This window comes from Mesoplodon densirostris, chromosome 1 (genome assembly GCF_025265405.1).
Source record: "Mesoplodon densirostris isolate mMesDen1 chromosome 1, mMesDen1 primary haplotype, whole genome shotgun sequence".
Taxonomy (NCBI): domain Eukaryota; kingdom Metazoa; phylum Chordata; class Mammalia; order Artiodactyla; family Ziphiidae; genus Mesoplodon; species Mesoplodon densirostris.
The window spans coordinates 118,429,032-118,449,577 of NC_082661.1; the positions used below are offsets into that span (position 1 = coordinate 118,429,032).

Here is a 20,546-nt window from a genome sequence, read left to right on the forward strand (position 1 = left end):
GGCAGGCAGAAAATGTAATCAGGCATGCCGTCTGCTCGAGGAGCTGGTCAAGTGGTAGAGATTCTGAACAAGAGAGGGATTGTTGCATGTTCTTATTTTAACCAATTCAATTCATATTTGTTTGTCTGTTTGTTTTTGCGTTACGCGGGCTTCTCACTGCTGTGGCCTCTCCCGTTGCGGAGCACAGGCTCCGGACGCGCAGGCTCAGCGGCCACGGCGCACGGACCCAGCCGCTCCGCGGCATGTGGGATCCTCGCAAACCGGGGCACGAACCCGCGTCCTCTGCATCGGCAGGCGGACTCTCAACCACTGCGCCACCAGGGAAGCCCCAATTCATATTTGTTGAACGCTTACTATGTGCAAAGTACTGGGAGATGAAAAAGACATGGTCCTTACCTTCAGGAGCTTACAGACCCATGGAGTCTATGACTAGATGAATTCTTTACTCTTGGGCCAGGTTGAGGAGGAAGGGGTGTTAGAACCATAAATGTTTTCATTTGCTCAGAAGTGACATGAGTGAGGAGTGAGATCCTGAAGTTGGGTAGAGACTGGACATTCAGCAAGCCTGGCTTAGAAGTAGGCTGTCCAGACTCTCCTACCCATGGAATTCCCCACAGGACATATCCAAGGAGACCATCCAAGTTAAAGATATCCCTACAACCATCATCCAATGAAGACAGCTGTGATTAGGAACAGATTCCCCCTGCAATGCTGCCACTCCTACAGGATGTACCACCACAGTCGCCCCAGACTTCTGCTCTAACTAATGCACTTAATGATAACAATGAGCTCTGACTGCCTGCCACCTACCTACCAAGCACAGTGCCAACCACTTCAAATGCAAAATTGCGTTTAATCCTCACAACAATCTTAGGAAGCACGTACTATTATTGTCCCCATAACACAGCTGAGGAAACTGAGGCTTAGAGAGGCTAAGCCCACATAGCCTGCCAAGGTAACCCGCTAAGGAGAGCAGAGCCCAGATGGAAGGCAGATCCCCTCTTAGCACAGCCATGTCCTGCCCAGACACAGGCAGGGTCTGGTGCTGCCCGGTACCCCCTCACCTGCTCAGCTCAGGGCCGGACAGAGTGCCTTGGGGATGTCCCTGGAATAAGCATCTGAGTGTAGGGGATGTCAGGGCCACCCACTAAAGTCATACAATGTGAGACCTCGAAGCCATTTTCCAGAAAGTCTACCTCAACCCCCTCCTTTCACATATACGGAAATTCAGATCCAAAGAAATGGAGTGACTGGCAGCCCAAGGTTTCCTCGCTGGGGCCTCACGCGCAGCCCAGCCCTCCTGAGGATGCTCGGACACTTCTGGCGACCTGTCAGTCCTTAGCTAAGTGCCCACGCAGGCACTCATCGCCCCCTCCAGCTCCCAGGGCAAAGGCTCCCGGGCAGGAAAGCGCTGCCATCCCCCGCTGAGTCCCTCCCTCCTGCAAAGCCAGCCGTCCGGCCGGAGCTGGTACTCCCATCCCTGCAGACGCTAGCTCGGGTAAGAGCGGTTTCCTTCCTCCCGCACTCTCCTAACCTCCACAAATCGTTTTTTGGGCTACACGCGCGCGCACACACATACAGACACATTTGTAGCGGATACAGGGTTAATCAGTACTCGACGCCAATTACTGAGCTTTTCTATGCCAAGCACTGGGCGCGGGACGGGCGTGGGCGGGGCCGGGGCGGGCGCGCGCCGCGGCGGCGTCCTCATTTCCTCACGCGCGCCGGAAGTGGAGGTTGTCGGCGCGGCGGCGCGCCCGGAGGGTGGGCGTGGAGGTGGTGGCGGCCCCGGCGTGTCGGGCGCCGCCCAGGTGTGCCCGCGGCTGGGGAGGTGGCGGAGGGGCGGCGGTCGCCGTGCGCAGGCGGGTGAAGTCGGTGAGTATCCGGGCCACCCGGCCTCGCTTGCCCGCGGCTCCCAGGGCTCGGGCCCGGCCCGTGCGGGCTCTGGGGCGCGGGCCCTGGACTGTGGGTTCCCGTCGCTGTCGGGTCACCTCACGGACGAGCTCTCCTGGGGGCCGTGTCCCCGTGGGTTCTCCGCAAGCCCTCCGGAGTCTGCTCCGGTGTCAGGAAAAGCCGCGGTTTTTCAGAGCCGTTTGACTTGGCTTTTCAGAACTGTGCTGCCGGAGACCGTTGGTTTGCGTGTGTTTTATTTTTATCACTTTTTTTTTTTTTTTTAAACCAACTCACCGCCATCTCTGCTCCCCTCAGTGGGTAAACTTTGTAGTCAGCTGTTACCGCTTTATTGCGTTAAATTAGTATTCTCTGGCGGCAGCCTTTCTATGCCTGCCAGACGCTAGGCACCTTTAAAGGATGCATATTTGTGTAGGAATTAGTGGCCCCGAGGAGACCACAGGACGGGAAGCCTCTTGCATTTTTAGACTTCTTGAAAATTACACTATTCCTGAGCAACTTGCCGAGGAATAATTTGTAAACGCCATAGTGAAGTTTTTATTTATGATGTTATTGGCAGAATGAAAGAATGAAAATTTGATTATAAACCTGAAGCTTTTATCCGTCAGACTACTTTTGAGATGTATATGCGATGTCTGGACATTTAACTATCATTGAAGGTTCTCAGGAGCTGGGCCTTGATTTTTGCTGGAGTTAATGTTGTATTAAAACAGGACTTCGAACGTGGAAGTAGGAATCCAAGTAGTATTTTATGACTGAGGATGTTAACGTTCATTTTGTATTATTATTCTGATACCATTTGTCTAAAGTTGTCTTATTACTTAATGTAAAAAGGATGTTGGATATCCAGTATTTATGGCTCAGAGAATTTTGAGATAAGTAAACACAGTTTTCGTTCCCTCAGTTTGGAAATTACATTTTTTTCTTAACTTTTTGATTGAGATATAAAATATCTATGAAGTCATCAAGCGCATAAATCTTAGTTGTACACCTCAGTGAATTTTTATGTTTTTATTAACTTGTGCAACCACCAGCTTTCATATTATACCTGTAGAACATTTCCATCATTCCAGGAGTTTCCCCCTGCTTCTTCCAAGTCAGTTATACCCCTGCCCACCCCCCATCAGTATTCTGATTTCATCATCTATTAGTTTTGTCTATTTGGGGCTTGATATTAATGGAATCCTACAGTATACTCAGCATATTGATTATGAGATTCATCCATAATGTTTCATGTATCAGTAGTTAATTCTTTTTTTATTGCTGTGTAGTAATCCATTGCATCATTATATGACACTCCTCTGTTGGTGGATATTTATGTTTCCAGTTTTTGTATATTATGTATTTTGAAGAATGCTATGAACATTCTTATAAATGTCTTGGTGAACATCTGTGCATTTCTGTCAGCTGTGGAATGGCTAAATCATAAGGTAGGTGGAAAATTACGTTTTAAACATCATGGAGTCTTCCTTTTTTTTTTTTTTTTTTTTTGCGGTACGCGGGCCTCTCACTGTTGTGGCCTCTCCCGTTGCAGAGCACAGGCTCCGGACACGCAGGCTCAGCGGCCATGGCTCACGGGCCTAGCCGCTCCGCGGCATGTGGGATCTTCCCGGACCGGGGCACGAGCCCGTGTCCCCTGTATTGGCAGGCGGACTCTCAACCACTGCGCCACCAGGGAAGCCTGAGTCTTCCTTTTTAAAAAATACAATTTGTTATTTTAACTTCTATAACATTAAAGATTAGTAAAAAGCATAACTATTATGATTTCAAGACTTAAGTGATTCATTACCATATTATTATTATTTACTCCTTGGATTGCACATCTATGACAGTCTTCTACCAGACTGTCATTATTTGTTTAACTGTCTGTTAGACAAGTCTGTTAGGTAGAGCTGGTGATGTTCTGTCCCTGAAGCTTGTTGTATAACACTTAGGTAAGAACTGTGTTACTCAAGTTAGTGGTTGCTAGGGGAAATGAAACACCAAAAGGATGTGCCTAAAAATGGATTGAAGAATCATAGGATTGCAAGTCAAAAAACTTACATTGTTGTTGTCATACTGCACAGTCCTAGGATAAATGTAAACTTGAATTATAAGGTTAGTTACAACTGTGAATTTACTATAGGAGTACAGTGATTTCCACCTGTACTGAAATACTGATATATTTATAATGGGAACAGACAACAAAAATCACTAAACATTTGTGGGAAATCAGTAGCATGTAAGAGATGGCCCAGACTGAACAGATACAAGGACTGGACCTGAAGCAATGTAGCTCATGGAAGAAAAAGAAAAAAACTTTAAGGTAAATGTTAATATGCATAGATTTTGGAGGGTATCATGCCTACTGAACATATACAGGCTGCCCTGAAAACACACAATCAGTTCTTGAATATTAAAACATAGAAAGTAGGGAAAAATAGCTAACGTGGAAAATGGATCCAGGAGAGGGCCAGTGTACATCTAATAGGAATTCCAGGAGGGAATAGAAATTAGAAGAGGAGAAATAACCACAGAGGTAACAGATCATGAAGGTAGGAGTATCCAGGCAGAATCTTGGGCAACCTGATTAGACTTCTAATCTGAGACATGGAATGCTGGATGACAGTGGAGCAGAGTTTTAAAAGTGCTCGTTGGACATTTTTTTTTCCGTTGGACATATTTCGAATTCAAAATCTTATCCCTAACCGAGCTATCATTCAAAGTGGGGGCAAAATAAAGTCATTTTCACCCAGAACCACTAGGAATACCTCAGGATGTACTATATCAAATGAAAAATTAATCCAAGAAAAATAGATGTGGAATTCAAGAAACAGTGGTCAAAGAAAACAGTAAAACTTATTTCTTTACTCCAAGGCATTGATAACTATAGCTAAGAAATGTAATGCAATGCAAAGGAAGGATTCATAAACCAGAGTAGGTAGTTTTCAAGTCTGTAATCTGGAAGAAATATTTAACGTGATTTTAAAGTTGATTGGGAAGGTGGGTAATAAGTAAAGGCATGTTGGAAGGCTTATCCTGAGTATCTACGCTATAGATACTGACCAGTTACATGTTGGAATGAATGCTTTAAGGAAATTTGTCCCAGCAATTCCATTAACAGGGATTTATTCTATAGATGAATTAACATGTGGAAAGTCATGTATATACATATAAGACTATGTCTGCTGAGATGTTAATAGTGTCAGTAGATTTAAAAGGATACACAAGGGACTTCCCTGGTGGCGCAGTGGTTAAGAATCCGCCTGCCAATGCACGGGATGTGACTTCAATCCCTGGTCCCGGAAGATCCCACATGCGGTGGAGCAACTAAGCCCGTGCGCCACAACTACTGAGCCTGCGCTCTAGAGCCCGGGAGCCACAACTACTGAGCCCACATGCCAAAACTACTGAAGCCCGTGCACCGCAACAAGAGAAGCCACCGCAATGAGAAGCCTGTGCACTGCAACAAAGAGTAACCCCCACTCACCGCACCTAGAGAAAGCCCACTGCAGCAACGAAGATCCAACACCGCCAAAAAAATAATAATAATAAATAAATAAAAGGATACAGAAAAACTGGAGAGGGGAACTGGGCCTCTGGGATAGAAGGGAGAGGTGTCACTCTATGCCCTTATATAGTGTTTAACCTTTTTATCACGTGTATTTATTTTGTGGAATTTTATAAATATAAGAAATTTTTAGGAGTGTAAAAATTGTAAGCGTTTAGAGCATGGATTGCCAAATCTGGCTGACCACCTGTTTTAGTATGATCTGTGACCTAAGAGTGGCTTTAATATTTTTAAGTGCTTGGGAAAAAAAGAATAATAGTTTGTAACATGAAAATTATATGAAGTTCAAATTTCAGTGTCCATTGGAACAAACCTGTGCCATTCATTTACGCACTTTGTGCTACAAGGCAGAGTTAATTGGTTGTGATCTTTGCTACTTGACTCTTTACCTAAAATGTTTGCTAACCCCCGATTTAGAGGCCAGAAATAGACTTCCATATATATAGGAATTTTGCTTATGATTAAAGTGGCATTTCAAATTAGTGTCAAGAGCATGGATTGTTTAATAAGTGGTAAGAATTGACTATCTATTTGAGGAAATACATTTTATAGTAGGATTATTTCTGGTAGGGAAGCCAAAATTGAGAAGTAATACAGGAAAAGCTTGATAGGTTTAACCATTAACAACAACAAAACAAAACTTTGAGTAATGGGGAATAATACCTAAAACTTACTGAACACTTAATGCTTGTCATGTTTTACTTGGTTAATTGTTACAATAATACTCCAAGGTAGATGCTATACCTGTACCCACTTAACGGGTGAGAAAACTGAAACTTATAGAGATTAAGGAACTTGTCTGTGTTGATGAGTTAGAAAGTGGTCGAGCAGATATGTGAACTTAGGCTATCTGGCTCCCAAGACTTTTATACAGACAAAAACTGAAAGAATTATTTGTAATTTGTTAACACCATTGTATAGATACTATCTATGTCAGCACATCTGGATCTACCTCATTCCTTTTAGATAGACATTCTATTGTATAAATGTCTGCAGTTTACTGAACCTTTCCCCTACTGATGGATAAAGTTGCTTTTATTTTTTTTAGCTGTTACATATAACACTAGTAAACATCTTATGCATGTGACTTTATATACTAGTATGAATATTTCTGTAGTTTAGCATCTTAAAAGTGGAATTGCAAATTGTTGCACTAAAGGGCATGTGCATTTAAATCAAATTTGTCCTCCAAAAAATAAGAATGTGTGTGTGTGTGTGTGTGTGTGTGTGTGTGTGTGTGTGTATTTAGTTTATCGTTCATCAAAGGAATTGTAACACCTTGGAAAGAACCTTGGCCATCCAAGCAAGTGATTTCTTTTTACAGAGGAAGCCCAGAAAGGTTAAGTATTATGCTCAAGATTACATAACTGTTAAGTAGCTATGACACTTGACTCAGTTTTTACTGTGCCACAGGCTGCCTTTGGCACAATTTTCTGCTTTATTTATAAAGATATGTGTATTACTCCCATTTGTTTTGCTGAAATCCACGTACCATAAATTTAATTTTCCCTGGAAACACTTGTCAAAATGATCCATCTGATGTTACTTGTTCTTGGCATCCAACACAGTGGCTGTCTTAGTCAGTTTGGGCAGTTATAACAAAGTACCGTAGACTGAGTGGCTTATAAACAGCAAATATATTTCTCAAGTCTGAGATCAGGGTGCCAGCATAGTTGGGTTCTGGTGAGGATCCTCTTCCAGGTTGTAGACAGCCAACTTCTTGTATCTTCACAAGGCAGAAAGAGGGCTACTTAATTCTCTGGGCTTTCTCTCATAAGGACACTAATCCCATTCAGGAGGGCTCCACCCTCATGAACTGATTATCTCCCAAAGGCCCTACTCCTAATACTGCCATATTGGGGGTTAGGATTTCAACATATGAATTTGTCGGTGAGGGGGGGAATATTCCATTCATTGCAGTGCCTGACATACAGTAGGTACTCAAATATTTGTTGAATGCATGCTGCCTTTTGGTGATCACTATTTCTGAATATTTACAAAGTATTTGTCCAGTGACCTTACAGAATCCATGTATCATTGTAATACTCATCAGTTGCTCAAGAAGTAAAAAGTTCTAATTCTCTCCCTTACATGTGTTTGTACTTCATAATGTTTTAGTTTAGTCTGCTGACAGAGGTTTTGTTTTCCTAATAATTTTTGTGACTTTTTGTTGTTTAAAGAATGAACTCAAAATTATACATTTAGTATTTGAAAACTTTAGAAATTGTTCAGAAAATTTAGGAAGATTATACAGACTAGAACGTTGAAAATAAATAGATTCAGATTCAAATGGGTTGCTTGTATTTTGCAGAAAGCAGTAGGCTACTCTTATTGCAGAAGTTAGTTTGGCACATTGCAGTGTAAGCATCCTGGAAGTGATTATGAAATGTTTATTGGTAGTTTCATAAAATTATAGAATCAAATGTTTGAGTAGAAACTGGTTAAAGGTCATATTATTTAGGGATCATTACTGTAGAATGAACTATCTTTAATACTCTCTTGTTTTCTCAGAAGCACAAGGCAAATAGAAAAGATGTAACAAGACTTTCAGAGTAATCTAAGTACTACTTTTGTGGGGGCCAGGGCCTGGTGTATGCTTCGTTTTGTCTTTTTAAATCCAGATTTGTAGTCAACAAATCTTCATATTTGTCTTAATGAACAAAATGGAGTTTACTTACAAATGCCTCTTTGGCACTACTAAACAGCTTCATTGAGGTATAATTGACTTACAATAAACTACACATGTTTAAAGTATAAAATTTGATAATTTGAATATACTGTATATACCTGAAATCATCACCACAATCAAAATGATGGACAAATCCATCACTCCCAAAAGTTTCTTTGTGCCCTTTTATAATTCCTTCCTGGTATGACCTTCCCTACCCTCGCCCCATCCCAGGCAACCACTGACTCCTCTGCTTTCTGTCACTACAAATTACCTTACGTTTTCTAGAATTTATATAAATGGAATCATACTCTTTCATTGTACTCCTTTCTTGTTGGGCTTCTATTATTGAGATTCACCCATATTGAAACGTGTATCAGTAGTTTATTCCTTTTTATTGCTGAGCTGTGTTCCATTGTATGGCTGTATTAGTTTGTTTATCCATTCACTTGTTAATGGACATTTGAGTTATTTCTAGTTTTTGGCTGTTTCATATAAAGCTGTCATGAACATGTGTACAAGTCTTTGTATGGACATATGCTTTCATTTCTCTTGGTTAAATATCTAGGAATGGAATGGCTCAATCAAATGATAGGCTTATATTTAACTTGTTAAGAAACTGTGAAACCATCTCACATTACCACCAGCAGTGTATTAAAGTTCTAGTTCCTCCACATTGTCACCAACATATCAATCTTTTTAATTTTAGCCCGTCTAAGATTAGCCATTGTGGTGTCTCATTTTGGTTTGAATTTGCATTTCCCTGATGGCTAAGGCTAACAGTGTTGAGTATTTTTTTTCATGTGCTTATTTGAAGTGTTTCTTCAAATCTTTTGCCAATTTTTTATTGTGTTTGTTTTGTTATTGCATTTTGATACTTTTAAAAATAGATTCTGAATACATGTCTTTTATCATATATATGCTTTGCCCATATTTTCTCCCGGCCTGTCACTTGTTTTTCCATTCCCTTTATAGTGTTCTTCAAAGAGCACAAATTTTGTTGAAGTCCAGTTTATCAGTTATGCTGTTAGTGTCATATCAAAGAAATCTTTGCCTAATTCAAGGTCACAGAGATTTTCTCTTATGCTTCTAGTTTTATATTTTAAGGTTTTCATTTAAATCTGTGATTCATTTTGTGATTTTTTTTAAATTGAAGTACAGTTGACTTAAAGTATTAGTTTCAGGTATATGACATAATGATTCAATACTTTTATAGGTTATACTCCATTTAAAGTTATAAAATATTAACTAAATTCCCTGTGCTGTGCATTACATCCTTGTATCTTATTTACTTTAAACCTAGTAGTTCGTACCTCTTAACCCCCTTCCCCTATTATGCCCTTCTCCCCTGTAATTCATTTTAAATTATATCCTAGTGCATATGAAGCGGTATCTCATTGTAGTTTTCATTTGCATTTCCCTATTGGTTTATGATGTTGACCATATTTTCATACACTTATCGGCTTAATCTTTAGAAAAATGTCTGTTCATACCTTTTGTTCATTGGGTTATTTATTTTTTTAATGAGTTGTAAGAGTTCTTTATATATTCTAGATGCATCTTATATATTCTAGATGCATCTTATATATTCTAGATATATATATTTATATATTCTATTATATTTTCTAGTAGATATATGTTTTACAAATATTTTCTCCCATCCTTTTCACTTTCTTGATGATACCCTTTACAGCACAAAACTTTTTAATTTTAATGAAGTCTGATTTATGTATTTGGTCTTTGGTATTTTGATGTCATAGATCTAAGAAACCATTGCCTAATCCAAGGTCACAAAGATTTACATTTATGTTTTGTTTATAAGTGTATAGCTTTATAGTTTTAACTCTTACATTTAGATGTTTGACCCATTTTGAGTTAACTTTTGACTATAGGGTGAGGTAGAGATTCAGTTTCGTTCTTTTGCTTGTGAGTATCTAGGTATCCTAGCACCATTTATTGAAAAGACTGTTCTTTTCCTATTGAGTTACCTTGCCACCCTTGTTGAAAATCACTTGACTTAATGTGAAGTTTTATTTCTGGATCCTAAATTCTATCCCATTGATCCATATGTCTAGTCTTATGCTAGTTCCATGCTATCTTGATTACTGTAGCTTTGAAGTAAGTTTTGAAATGGGAAAGTTGAGTCCTCCAATTTTGTTCTTCTTTCTCAGTACGATTTTGGCTGTTCTGGGTTCCTTGAATTTCCATGAATTTAGGATAAGCTTGTCAATTTCTGTAAAGCTGGGAATCTGAAGAGGATTGTGTTGAATCTGTAAATCAATTTTGAGAGTATTGCCATCTTAATAATATCAAGTCTTCCAGTCAATGAGCATCGGTATCTTTCCACTTATTTAAATCTTTAATTTCTTTTAACAGTGTATTGTAGTTTTCAGAATACAAGTCTTGTACTTCTTTTTTTTTTAGTTGAAGTATAGTGGGTTTACAATGTTGTGCTAATTTCTGCTGTACAACAAAGTGACTCAGTTATACAAACATATACATTCTTTTTTTATATTCTTTTCCATTGTGGTTTATCCCAGGAGATTGGATATAGTTCCCTGTGTTATTCAATAGGACCTTGTTGTTTATCCATTCTACATGTAATAGTTTTCATCTACTAACCTCAAAATCCCAGTTCATCCCTCTCCCTCCCCCCTCTCCCGTGGCAACCACAAGTCTGTTCTCTATGTCTGTGAGTCTCTTTCTGTTTTGTAGGTAGGTTCAGTTGTGCCGTGTTTTAGATTCCACATATAAGTGATATCCTATGGTATTTGTCTCTTTTTGACTTCACTTAGTATGATAATCTCTAGTTGCATTCATGTTGCTGCAAATGACATTATTTCATTCTTTTTTATGGCTGAGTAGTAGTATTCCATTGTATATATGTGCCACATCTACTTTATCCATTCATCTGTTGATGGACATTGAGGTTGTTTCCATGTCTTGGCTATTGTGAATAGTGCTGCTATGAACATAGGGGTGCATGTATCTTTTTGGATTGTAGTTTTATCTGGCTGTATGCCCAGGAGTGTGATTGCTGGGTCATATGGTAATTCTGTTTTTAGTTTTCTGAGGAACCTCCATACTGTTTTCCACAGTGGCTGCACCAACTTACATTCCCACCAACAGTGTAGGAGAGTTCCCTTTTCTCCACATCCTCTCCAACATTTGTTATTCGTAGACTTTTTAACGATGGCCATTCTGACTGGTGTGAGGTGGTACCTCATTGTAGTTTTGATTTACATTTCTCTAATAATTAGCGATGTTGAGCATCTTTTCATGTGCCTACTGGCCATTTGTATATCTCCTTTGGAGAAATGTCTGCTAAGGTCTTCTGCCCATTTTTCAATTGGGTTGTTTGTTTTTTTGTTGTTGAATTGTATGAGCTGTTTGTATATTTTGGAGATTAAGCCCTTGTCAGTCGCATCATTTGCAAATATTCTCTCCCAGTCCTCTGTAGGTTGTCTTTTTTTTTTTTTTTATGGTTTCCTTTGCTGTGCAAAAGCTTGTAAGTTTAATTAGGTCCTGTTTGTTTGTTTTTGTTTTCATTTCCATTGCCTTGGGAGACTGACTTAAGAAAACATTGGTACGATTTATGTCAGAGAATGTTTTGCCCGTGCTCTCTTCTAGGAGTTTTATGGTGTAATGTCTTATGTTTATGTCTTTAAGCCATTTTGAGTTTATTTTTGTGCATGGTATGAGGGTGTGTTTTAACTTCATTGGTTTACATGCAGCTGTCCAACTTTCCTAGTACCACTTGCTGAAGAGACTTTTTCCCATTTTATGTTCTTGCCACCTTTGTTGAAGATTAATTGACTGTAGGTGTGTGGGTTTATTTCTGGACTCTCTTTTCTGTTCCATTGCTCCATATGTTGTGTTTTTGTATGAATACCACACTGTTTTGATTATTGTAGCTTTGTAGTATTGTCTGAAGTCTGGGAGAGTTATGCCTCCTGCTTTGTTTTTTCCTCAGGATTCCTTTGGCAATTCTGGGTCTTTTATGGTTCCATATAAATTTTTGAGCATGGGAAATTTTCTTTTATGGTTCCATATAAATTTTTGATCATGGGAAATTTTTCCATTTCTTTGAATCATCTTTAATTTCCTTTACTAATGTTTTATACTTCTCAGAGTATAAGTTTTTCACCTCCTTGATCAGGTTTATTCCTAGGTATTTTATTTTTTTTTGGTGTGATTTTAAAAGTTTTTTGTTTTTTTGTTTTTTTTTACATTCCCTTTCTGGTATCTCATTGTTAGTGTAAAGAAATGCAACCGATTTCTGAATGTTAATTTTGTATCCTGGTACTTTGCTGAATTCGTTTATTAGATATAGTAATTTTTGTGTGGAGTCCTTAGGGCTTTCTATATATAGTATCATGTTATCTGCATATAGTGACAATTTTGCCTCTTCCCTTCCAATTTGGGTACCTTTTACAGTAAGTCCCCTACATACGCACCTTCAAGTTGTGAGCTTCCAAAGATTCGAATGTGCGTTCACATGTCTAATCACGTAAGTTAGTTCTGTTTGAGGAGAACTAACTGTTAGTTTTAGAGGCAGAGGACCTGGACGTAGAACGGTACACAAAGGTTGCAGCAGCCATTCAGAATACAATCCAGTACTACTGTGTCTTCTATGACAAGAAAAAAAGAGCTACTACCCAGATATCACTGGATCATTTTTTCAAGAGGTTAGATAGAATTGAATCCAGCAAGGAACCAGAACCTGTGCCACCAACGTCAGGCATGAGTGAAATTGCAGCTTGCCCTCCATCTCCTATTGCTGATGATCCTTCAGCTCTACCATCTCCCACCTCCTCTCCCTCCTCCAGTCAGTAACTCTTCTTGCCTGTTCACTTGATGCCAACCCCTATATGCCAGCTGTTGTACTACTGTACTTTTCCAGGTACTGTACTGTAAGATTAAAAATGTTTTATTTTTTGTGTTTGTTATGTATTATTTGTGTGAAAAGTATTATAAACCTATTACAGTACAGTACTATATAGATGATTGTGTTAGTTGGGTACCTAGGCTAACTTTGTTGGACTTATGAACAAGTTGGACTTACGAGCATGCTCTCGTAATGGAACTCTTTTGTATATAGTGGACTTACTGTATTTCTTTTTCTTGTCTGATTGCTGTGGATAGGCCTGCCAATACTATGTTGAATAGAAGTGGTGAGAGTGGGCATCCTTGTCTTGTTCCAGCTTTTAGTGGGAAGACTTTCAGCATTTCAACATTGAGTATTATATTGGCTGTGGGTTTGTCATAAACGGCTTTTATTATGTGGAGATATGTTCCCTCTGTACCCGCTTTGGTAAGAGATTTATTGTGAATGGATATTGAATTTTGTCAAATGCTTTTTCTGCATCTGTTGAGATGATTATGTGGTTTTTGACTTTTCTTTTGTAATGTGGTGTATTACATTGATTGATTTGCGTGTGTTGACCCATTCTTGTGAACTTGGGATGAATCCCACTTGGTGGTGGTATATGATCTTTTTTATGTGTTGTTGGATTCAGTTTGCTAATATTTTGTTGAGAATTTTTGCATCTATATTTATCAAAGATATTGGCTTGTAACTTTCTTTTTTGGTGGTATCTTTGTCTGGTTTTGATATCAGGGTGATGGTGGCTTCATAGAATGTCTTTGGGAGTGTTCCCTCCTCTTCAGTCTTGTGGAAGAGTTTGAGAAGGATCGATATATGTTCTTTGTAAGTTTGGTGTAATTCACCTGTGAAGCCACCTGTTCCTGGACTTTTGTTTGTAGGGAGGTTTTTTTAAAATTACTATTACAGATTCTATTTCACTGCTAGTGATTGGACCGTTCAAATTATCTGTTTCTTCTTGATTCAGTTTTGGTGGGCTGTATGTTTCTAGAAAGTTGTCCATTTCTTGTAGGCTGTCAAATTTGTTGACATATAATTGTTCATAGTATTTTCTTATGGCTTTTTATATTTCTGTGGTGTTGGTTGAAATTTCTCCTTTTTCATTTCTTATTTTGTTTATTTGGGTTCTCCCTCTTTTCTTCTTGGTGGTCCTGGCCAGAGGTTTGTCAATTCTATTTATCCTTTCAAAGAACCAGCTCTTGGTTTTAGTGATATTTTCTTTTTTCTTTTTTTTTTTTTTTTGCGGTATGTGGGCCTCTCACTGTTGTGGCCTCTCCCGTTGCGGAGCACAGTCTCTGGACGCACAGGCCCAGCGGCCATGGCTCACGGGCCCAGCTGCTCCGCGGCATGTGGGATCTTCCCAGACCGGGGCACGAACCCGTTTCCCCTGCATCGGCAGGCAGACTCTCAACCACTGCGCCACCAGGGAAGCCCTTTCTTTTTTTTTAATCTCTATTTTATTTATTTCCTCCCTGATCTTTATTATTTCCTTCCTTCTGCTGACTTCAGGTTTCATTTGTTCTTTTTCTAATTCTTTTAGGTGGTAGGTTAGATTGTTTACTTGAGATTTTTCTTGTTTTTTGAGGAAGGCCTGAATCACTGTCACTTCCCTCTAAGAACTGCTTTTCCTGCATCCCATAGATTTTGTATGGTTGTGTTTTTATTGTTGTTTGTCTCAAGGCATTTTCTAATTTCCTTTCTGATTTCTTTGTTGACCCATTGGTTTTTTAGTAGCATGTTGCTTAGTCTCCATGTAATCATTTTTTTCCTCATTCATTTTCTTGTGGTTGATTTCTAGTTTCATGCTGTTGTGGTCAGAGAGGAAGCTTGAAATAATTTCTGTACTCTTAAATTCGTTGAGGTTAGTTTTGTGCCCTAGTATGTGGTCAGTCCTAGAGAATGTTCCATGTGCACTTGGAAAGAACGTGTTCTGGTTTTTTTTTTTCGGATGTAATGTCCTGAAAATATCAATTAAGTCTAACTGTTCTGTTGTATCATTTAGGATCTCTGTTGCCTTGCTGATTTTCTGTTTAGAAGATCTGTCATTGATGTGAGTGGGGTGTTAAAGTCTCCTAATATTATTGTATTCCCATCAGTTTCTCCCTTTATGTCTGTTAGTGTTTGTTTTATGTATTTGGATGCTCCTATATTAGGTGCATATATGTTGACCAGTGTAAAATCATCTTCTTGTATTGATCCTTTTATCATTATATAGTTTCCTTCTTTTTTTTTTTTTTTTTTTTTTTTTTGCGGTACGCAAGCCTCTCACTGCTGTGGCCTCTCCCGTTGTGGAGCACAGGCTCCGGACGCGCAGGCTCAGCGGCCATGGCCCACGGGCCCAGCCGCTCCGTGGCATGTGGGATCTTCCCGGACTGGGGCACGAACCTGTGTCCCCTGCATCAGCAGGCGGACTCTCAACCACTGCGCCACCAGGGAAGCCCTATAGTTTCCTTCTTTATCTTTCTTTATGGCCTTGTTTTGAAGTATTTTGTCTGATCTTTATCTTTCTTTATGGCCTTGTTTTGAAGTATTTTGTCTGATACGAGTATTGCAACTGTGGCTTTCTTGTCATTTCCGTTTGCATGAAATATCCTTTTCCATCTTGTCACTTTCAGTCTGTGTGTGTCCTTTTCCCTAAGATGGGTCTCTTGTAGGCAGCAGCATATTGTAGGCTTTTGTTTTTTTACCCAGTTTGCCACTCTGTCTTTTGATTGGAGCATTCAGTCCATTGACATTTAAGGAATTATTGATACATATATATTTATTGCCATTTTAAAACTTGTTTTCCAGTTAATTCTGTTTTTTCTTTGTTCCTTTTTCTTTTTGTGGTTTGATGATTTCCTTTTATTTTATGCTTGTGTTCTTTTTGGTTTTTGTGAATCTGTTGTATGTTTTTGATTTGTGGTTGCCCTGTTTTTCAAGTATGTTAACCCCTTCCTATATCTGCTTGCTTTAGATTCATAGTCATATAGCCTCTAACACACTCAAAAAAAAGAATCTACATTTTCTTACTCTCCTTCCCATCCTTTTGCTGTTCCTTGTGTTTATCATTGCTTTCACAAATAGGTTTTTTCTCTTTTTTTTTTCCTTGTTGCTCTGTATACCGGCTAATTTAAGTGATTTACTTCCAGTTGTGATTTCCTCCTTCCTGTATCTTCCTGCTGCTTTTCTGTTTAGAGAAGACCTTTCAATATTTCTTTTAGGATAGGTTTAGTATTGCTGTATTCTTTTAGTTTTTGCTTATTTGAGAAATTCTTTATTTCTACTCTATTCTAAATGATGACCTTGCTGGGTAGAGTATTCTAGGTTGCAGATTTTTCCCTTTCAAGACTTTGAATGTATTTTGCCACTCCCTTCTGGCTGCACTGTTTCTTTAGAGAAATCAGCTGATAGCCTTATGGGGGTTCCCTTGTAATTAACTCTGTTTTTCTCTTGCTGCCTTTAGAATCCTTTTTATCTTTAACTTTTGCCATTTTTATTATAATATGTCTTGGTGTAGGTCTGTTCAGGTTCACCTTGTTTGGGACCCTCTGTGCTTCCTGTATCTGCATATCTGTTTCCTTCTTTAGGTTTGGGAAGTTTTCAGCCATAATTTCTTCAAATACATTTTCAATTCCCTTTTTTCTTTGTTCTCCTTCTGGAATCCCTACTATGTGTAGATTGGCACACTTTATATTATTCCACAGGTCTCTTATATTACTTTCATTTTTTTTTTCATTTGGCTTTCTGTCTGTTGTTTTGATTGGGTTATTTCCATTATTCTTTCTTCCAGATCACATATTCTTTCTTTGCATTATTCATTCTGCTGTTTGTTGCCTTTAGCTCAACTTTCATCTCAGCAAATGAATTTTCCAATTTTTCTTGGCTCCTCCTTATAGTTTCTAGTTCCTTTTTACAATAATCTTCATTTCTGTTGATACCCTTTCTTAATTTCTTCAGTACTTTCATTACCTCCTTTTTGAACTTGTTGTCTGTTAGACTAAAGAGGTCTGTTTCATTGTTTGTTCCTTCAGGGGAATTCTCTGGGTCTTTTAACTGGGAGCTATTCCTCTGCTTCTTCATTTTGCTTATATTTTTCTTACTCTGTGAAACAATTATCTACTCTAGTCTTGGAGGGCTCTTTATATGCAGGTGTGTCCCTGTGTAGCTTGTGTTTAATATTTTTTTGGCTTGAGGGCTGTTTTTGGTTTGGGTGCTTGCTGTCTCTTTGCTCAGCATGTGCTGCCCATTATCCCCTTGATAGGGGGTGTGCAGGTGCATAGCCTGCACATGCTCCCAGGGAGGTGGGGGCAGTAACCAGCGTCCATTTGCAGGACCCTTGCCAGTGGCAATGGTCTGCTCCCACTTCTGGAGTCAGAGATGGCAGCGGTGGCTCATGCCCAGCCCTGGAGCTCGTGTAGGAGGTGCCCTGCCAATAGAGAGCACGTGTGGAGAAAGAAGCTCCTACGGCCATGGCACCCCCTCCTCGTGCGCCCCAACAGTGGCGCCTTGCCTCTCTGGCAGGACCAGGCTGTCTCCATGCAGCCAGCCCCAGTATTCTCCCCAGGTCTGACCTCCAAAGCCCAAGCCTCAGCACCCAGCCCCCACCCACCCCAGCGGACGAATGACAAGCCTCTCAGGCTGCTGGGGAGTGCTTGGCGGTGGCCCCGACCATCTCTGCAGGTCTCTCTCCACTTTGCCTTCTGCAAACAGTTTGCTACGCTCTCCTCCCAGGCTCTGAAGCTCCCCCTCTGTGCCGGATGATTTCCCCACCAGTAAGGGGACTTTGCAGTGTGCAGAAACTTTTCCTCTTTCACAGCTCCCTCCCAGGGGCACAGGTCCCATCCTGATTCCTTTCTCTCTCTCTTTTTTTCTTTTTTCTTATGTCCCACACAGTTATGTGGAGATTTTCTTGCCCTTTTGGAAGTTTGAGGTCTTCTGTCAGTGTTCAGTAGATGTTCTGTGTGAATTGTTCCACATGTAGATGTATTTTTGATGTATTTGTGGGAGGAGGTGAGCTCCACATCCTACTCCTCCGCCATCTTGATCCGATCTTTGTACTTCTTTTTTTTTTTTTTGCGGTATGTGGGCCTCTCACTGTTGTGGCCTCTCCCGTTGTGGAGCACAGGCTCCAGACACGCAGGCCCAGCGGCCATGGCTCATGGGCCCAGCCGCTCTGTGGCATGTGGGATCTTCCCGGACCGGGGCATGAACCCGTGTCCCCTGCATCGGCAGGCGGACTCTCAACCACTGCACCACCAGGGAAGCCCCAATCTTTTGTTAAAATTATTCCTAAGCACTTTTATTTTTTTTGGTGTAAACAAATTGTTCTCATAATTTTATTTTCAGATTGTTCATTGCTGGTATATAGAAATGCAGTTGATTTTTGTTTATTGATCTTGTATCCTGAGTTCCTAATTTCTTAGGATTTTCTTTATGCAAGATCACATCATCTGCAAATAGAGATAGTCCTCTTTTTTTTCAATTCAGATGTCTTTTATTTTGTTTTCTTGCCTAATTGCCCTGACTAGAACATCCTTCAATACAATGTTTAATAGAAGTGATGAGAGCAGACATCCTTTTCTTATTCATGATCTTAGGGGGAAAGCATGCAGTCTTTCACCGTTAAATATGAAGTTAGCTGTGGGTTTTTTATATATGCCCTTTATCAGGTTGAGGAAGTTGCCTTCTATTCCTTGTTTGGGTGGTTTTATCAGGAAGTGGTGCTAGATTTTGTGAAATGTTTTTTCTGTGTCTATTGATACAATCATACGGGTTTTTTCCTTTATTCTATTGATGTGGTGTATTGCATCAATTGATTTTCAGATGGTAAATTCACCTTGCATTTTTGGGATAAATCACACTTGGTCATGGTGTTTTGTGTTGATAGATTTAGTGTGCTAACATTTTGTTGAGGATTTTTGTGTCTATATTCATAAGGAATATTGATCTGTAGTTTTCTTTTGATATCTTTATCTGGTTTTAGTAGCACAGCAATACTGGCCTTATAGAATGAGTTGGGAGGTATTCCTCTGTTTTTTGGAAGAGTTTGTGAAGCATTGGTAATAATTCTTATTAATTCTTGGTTGAGTTCACTGGTAAAACCATCTGATTCTGGACTTTTCTTTGTGGGTAGCTTTTTGATTACTAATTGAATCTCATTAGAAGTCTATTCGTATTTACTATTTCTCCTTGAGTCAGTTACAGTAGTTTGTCTCTTTCTAGGAATTTGTCCATTTCATTCAGTTATATTTGAAAGCAATTTAAATAATAACAGAAATCTTGGGGAATTCCCTGGCGGTCCAGTGGTTAGGACTCAGCACTTTCACTGCTGTGGCCCGGGTTCAATCCCTGGTCCGGGAACTAACATCCCACAAGCTGCGCAGTGTTGCCAAAAAAAAAGAAAGACATCTTGTAATTATCCATGTAGTTAACATTTCTGGTTTCTTCATTGCTTTGTGTAGATCCATATTTCCATCTGCTAACATTTTCCTTCTGCCTAAAGGACTTGTAGTGAAGGTCTGATGGTGATGAATTCTTTTAGCTTTTTAATATCTAAAAAAAAGGTTTTTGTCTTTGTTCATGAATACTTTTTCTGAATGTAGAATTCTAGGTAGATGTATTTTTCCTTTCAGTTCTTTAAAGACATTGCTCCATTCTCTTTGTTTTTTGTTTTTGTATGATGTGTTTTTTTCCTTTGGCCACTTTTAAGATTTTCTGTTTATCGTAGGATTTGTGCAGTTTGATTATCATGAGCTTTGCTTTAGTTTTCTTTGTGGCTTTTGTATTTGGTATTCGTTGAGCTTCTTGGATATATGTGTTGATAGTTCATCAAATTTGGAAAAATTTCAGCCTTATTTTTTTAAATATTTCCTGTAGCCCCCTCCCCCTCGTTTGGAGACTCTAGTTACATATATATTAGGCTGCTTGAAGTTGTCACGCAGCTTACCAGGTGCTCTATTCATGTTTTTCATTATTTTTTCCTTCTATATTTTGAATAATTTCTGTTGCTATGTGTTCAATTCATTAATATTTTGTTCTGAAATATCTGCTGTTAATCCCATTCAGTATATTTTTCATCTCAGAAATTGATGTTTTCATCTCCTTAGTTCAATTTGAATCTTTTTTTAATGTCATCTGTGTGTCTCCCTATTTTTTTGAACATGAATATCTTTTTAAATACAGTTATAATAACTGTTTTAATGTCTTTTTCTGTGAATTCCAGCATCTCTGTCATTTCTAGGTCAGTTTCAATCATTAATTTTTTCATTATGGGTTGTGTTTTTCTTTTTCTTTGTATGCCTGATCATTTTTGTTTGGAGGGCAAACATTTTGAATTTTATTTTACTGGATGCTGGATATTTTTATATTCCTATAAATATTTGTGAAGCTTGTTGTACAGTTATATGGAAACAATTTGATCCTTTCAGGTCTTGCTTTTAAGGTTTGTTGGCAGGATCAGGCCTGTGTTTAGTCTAGAGCTAATTATTTCCCACTACTGAGGCAAGACCTTTTTGAGTACTCTACCCAATGCCCCATGAATTTTGAGGTTT

The 20,546-nt window shown here is 39.3% G+C and overlaps 1 protein-coding gene across 2 annotated transcripts in view; it reads left to right on the forward strand.

The window, feature by feature from the left end:
- Nucleotides 1-1,753: 1,753 nt before the first annotated feature.
- Nucleotides 1,754-20,546, forward strand: part of CSGALNACT2 (chondroitin sulfate N-acetylgalactosaminyltransferase 2) — a 56,047-nt gene continuing 37,254 nt past the window's right edge. For both annotated transcript variants that reach the window (XM_060108491.1, XM_060108502.1), the window contains exon 1: nucleotides 1,754-1,875. The gene's annotated coding sequence lies outside the window, so the exon portion shown is untranslated. The remainder of the gene's footprint in view (nucleotides 1,876-20,546) is intronic.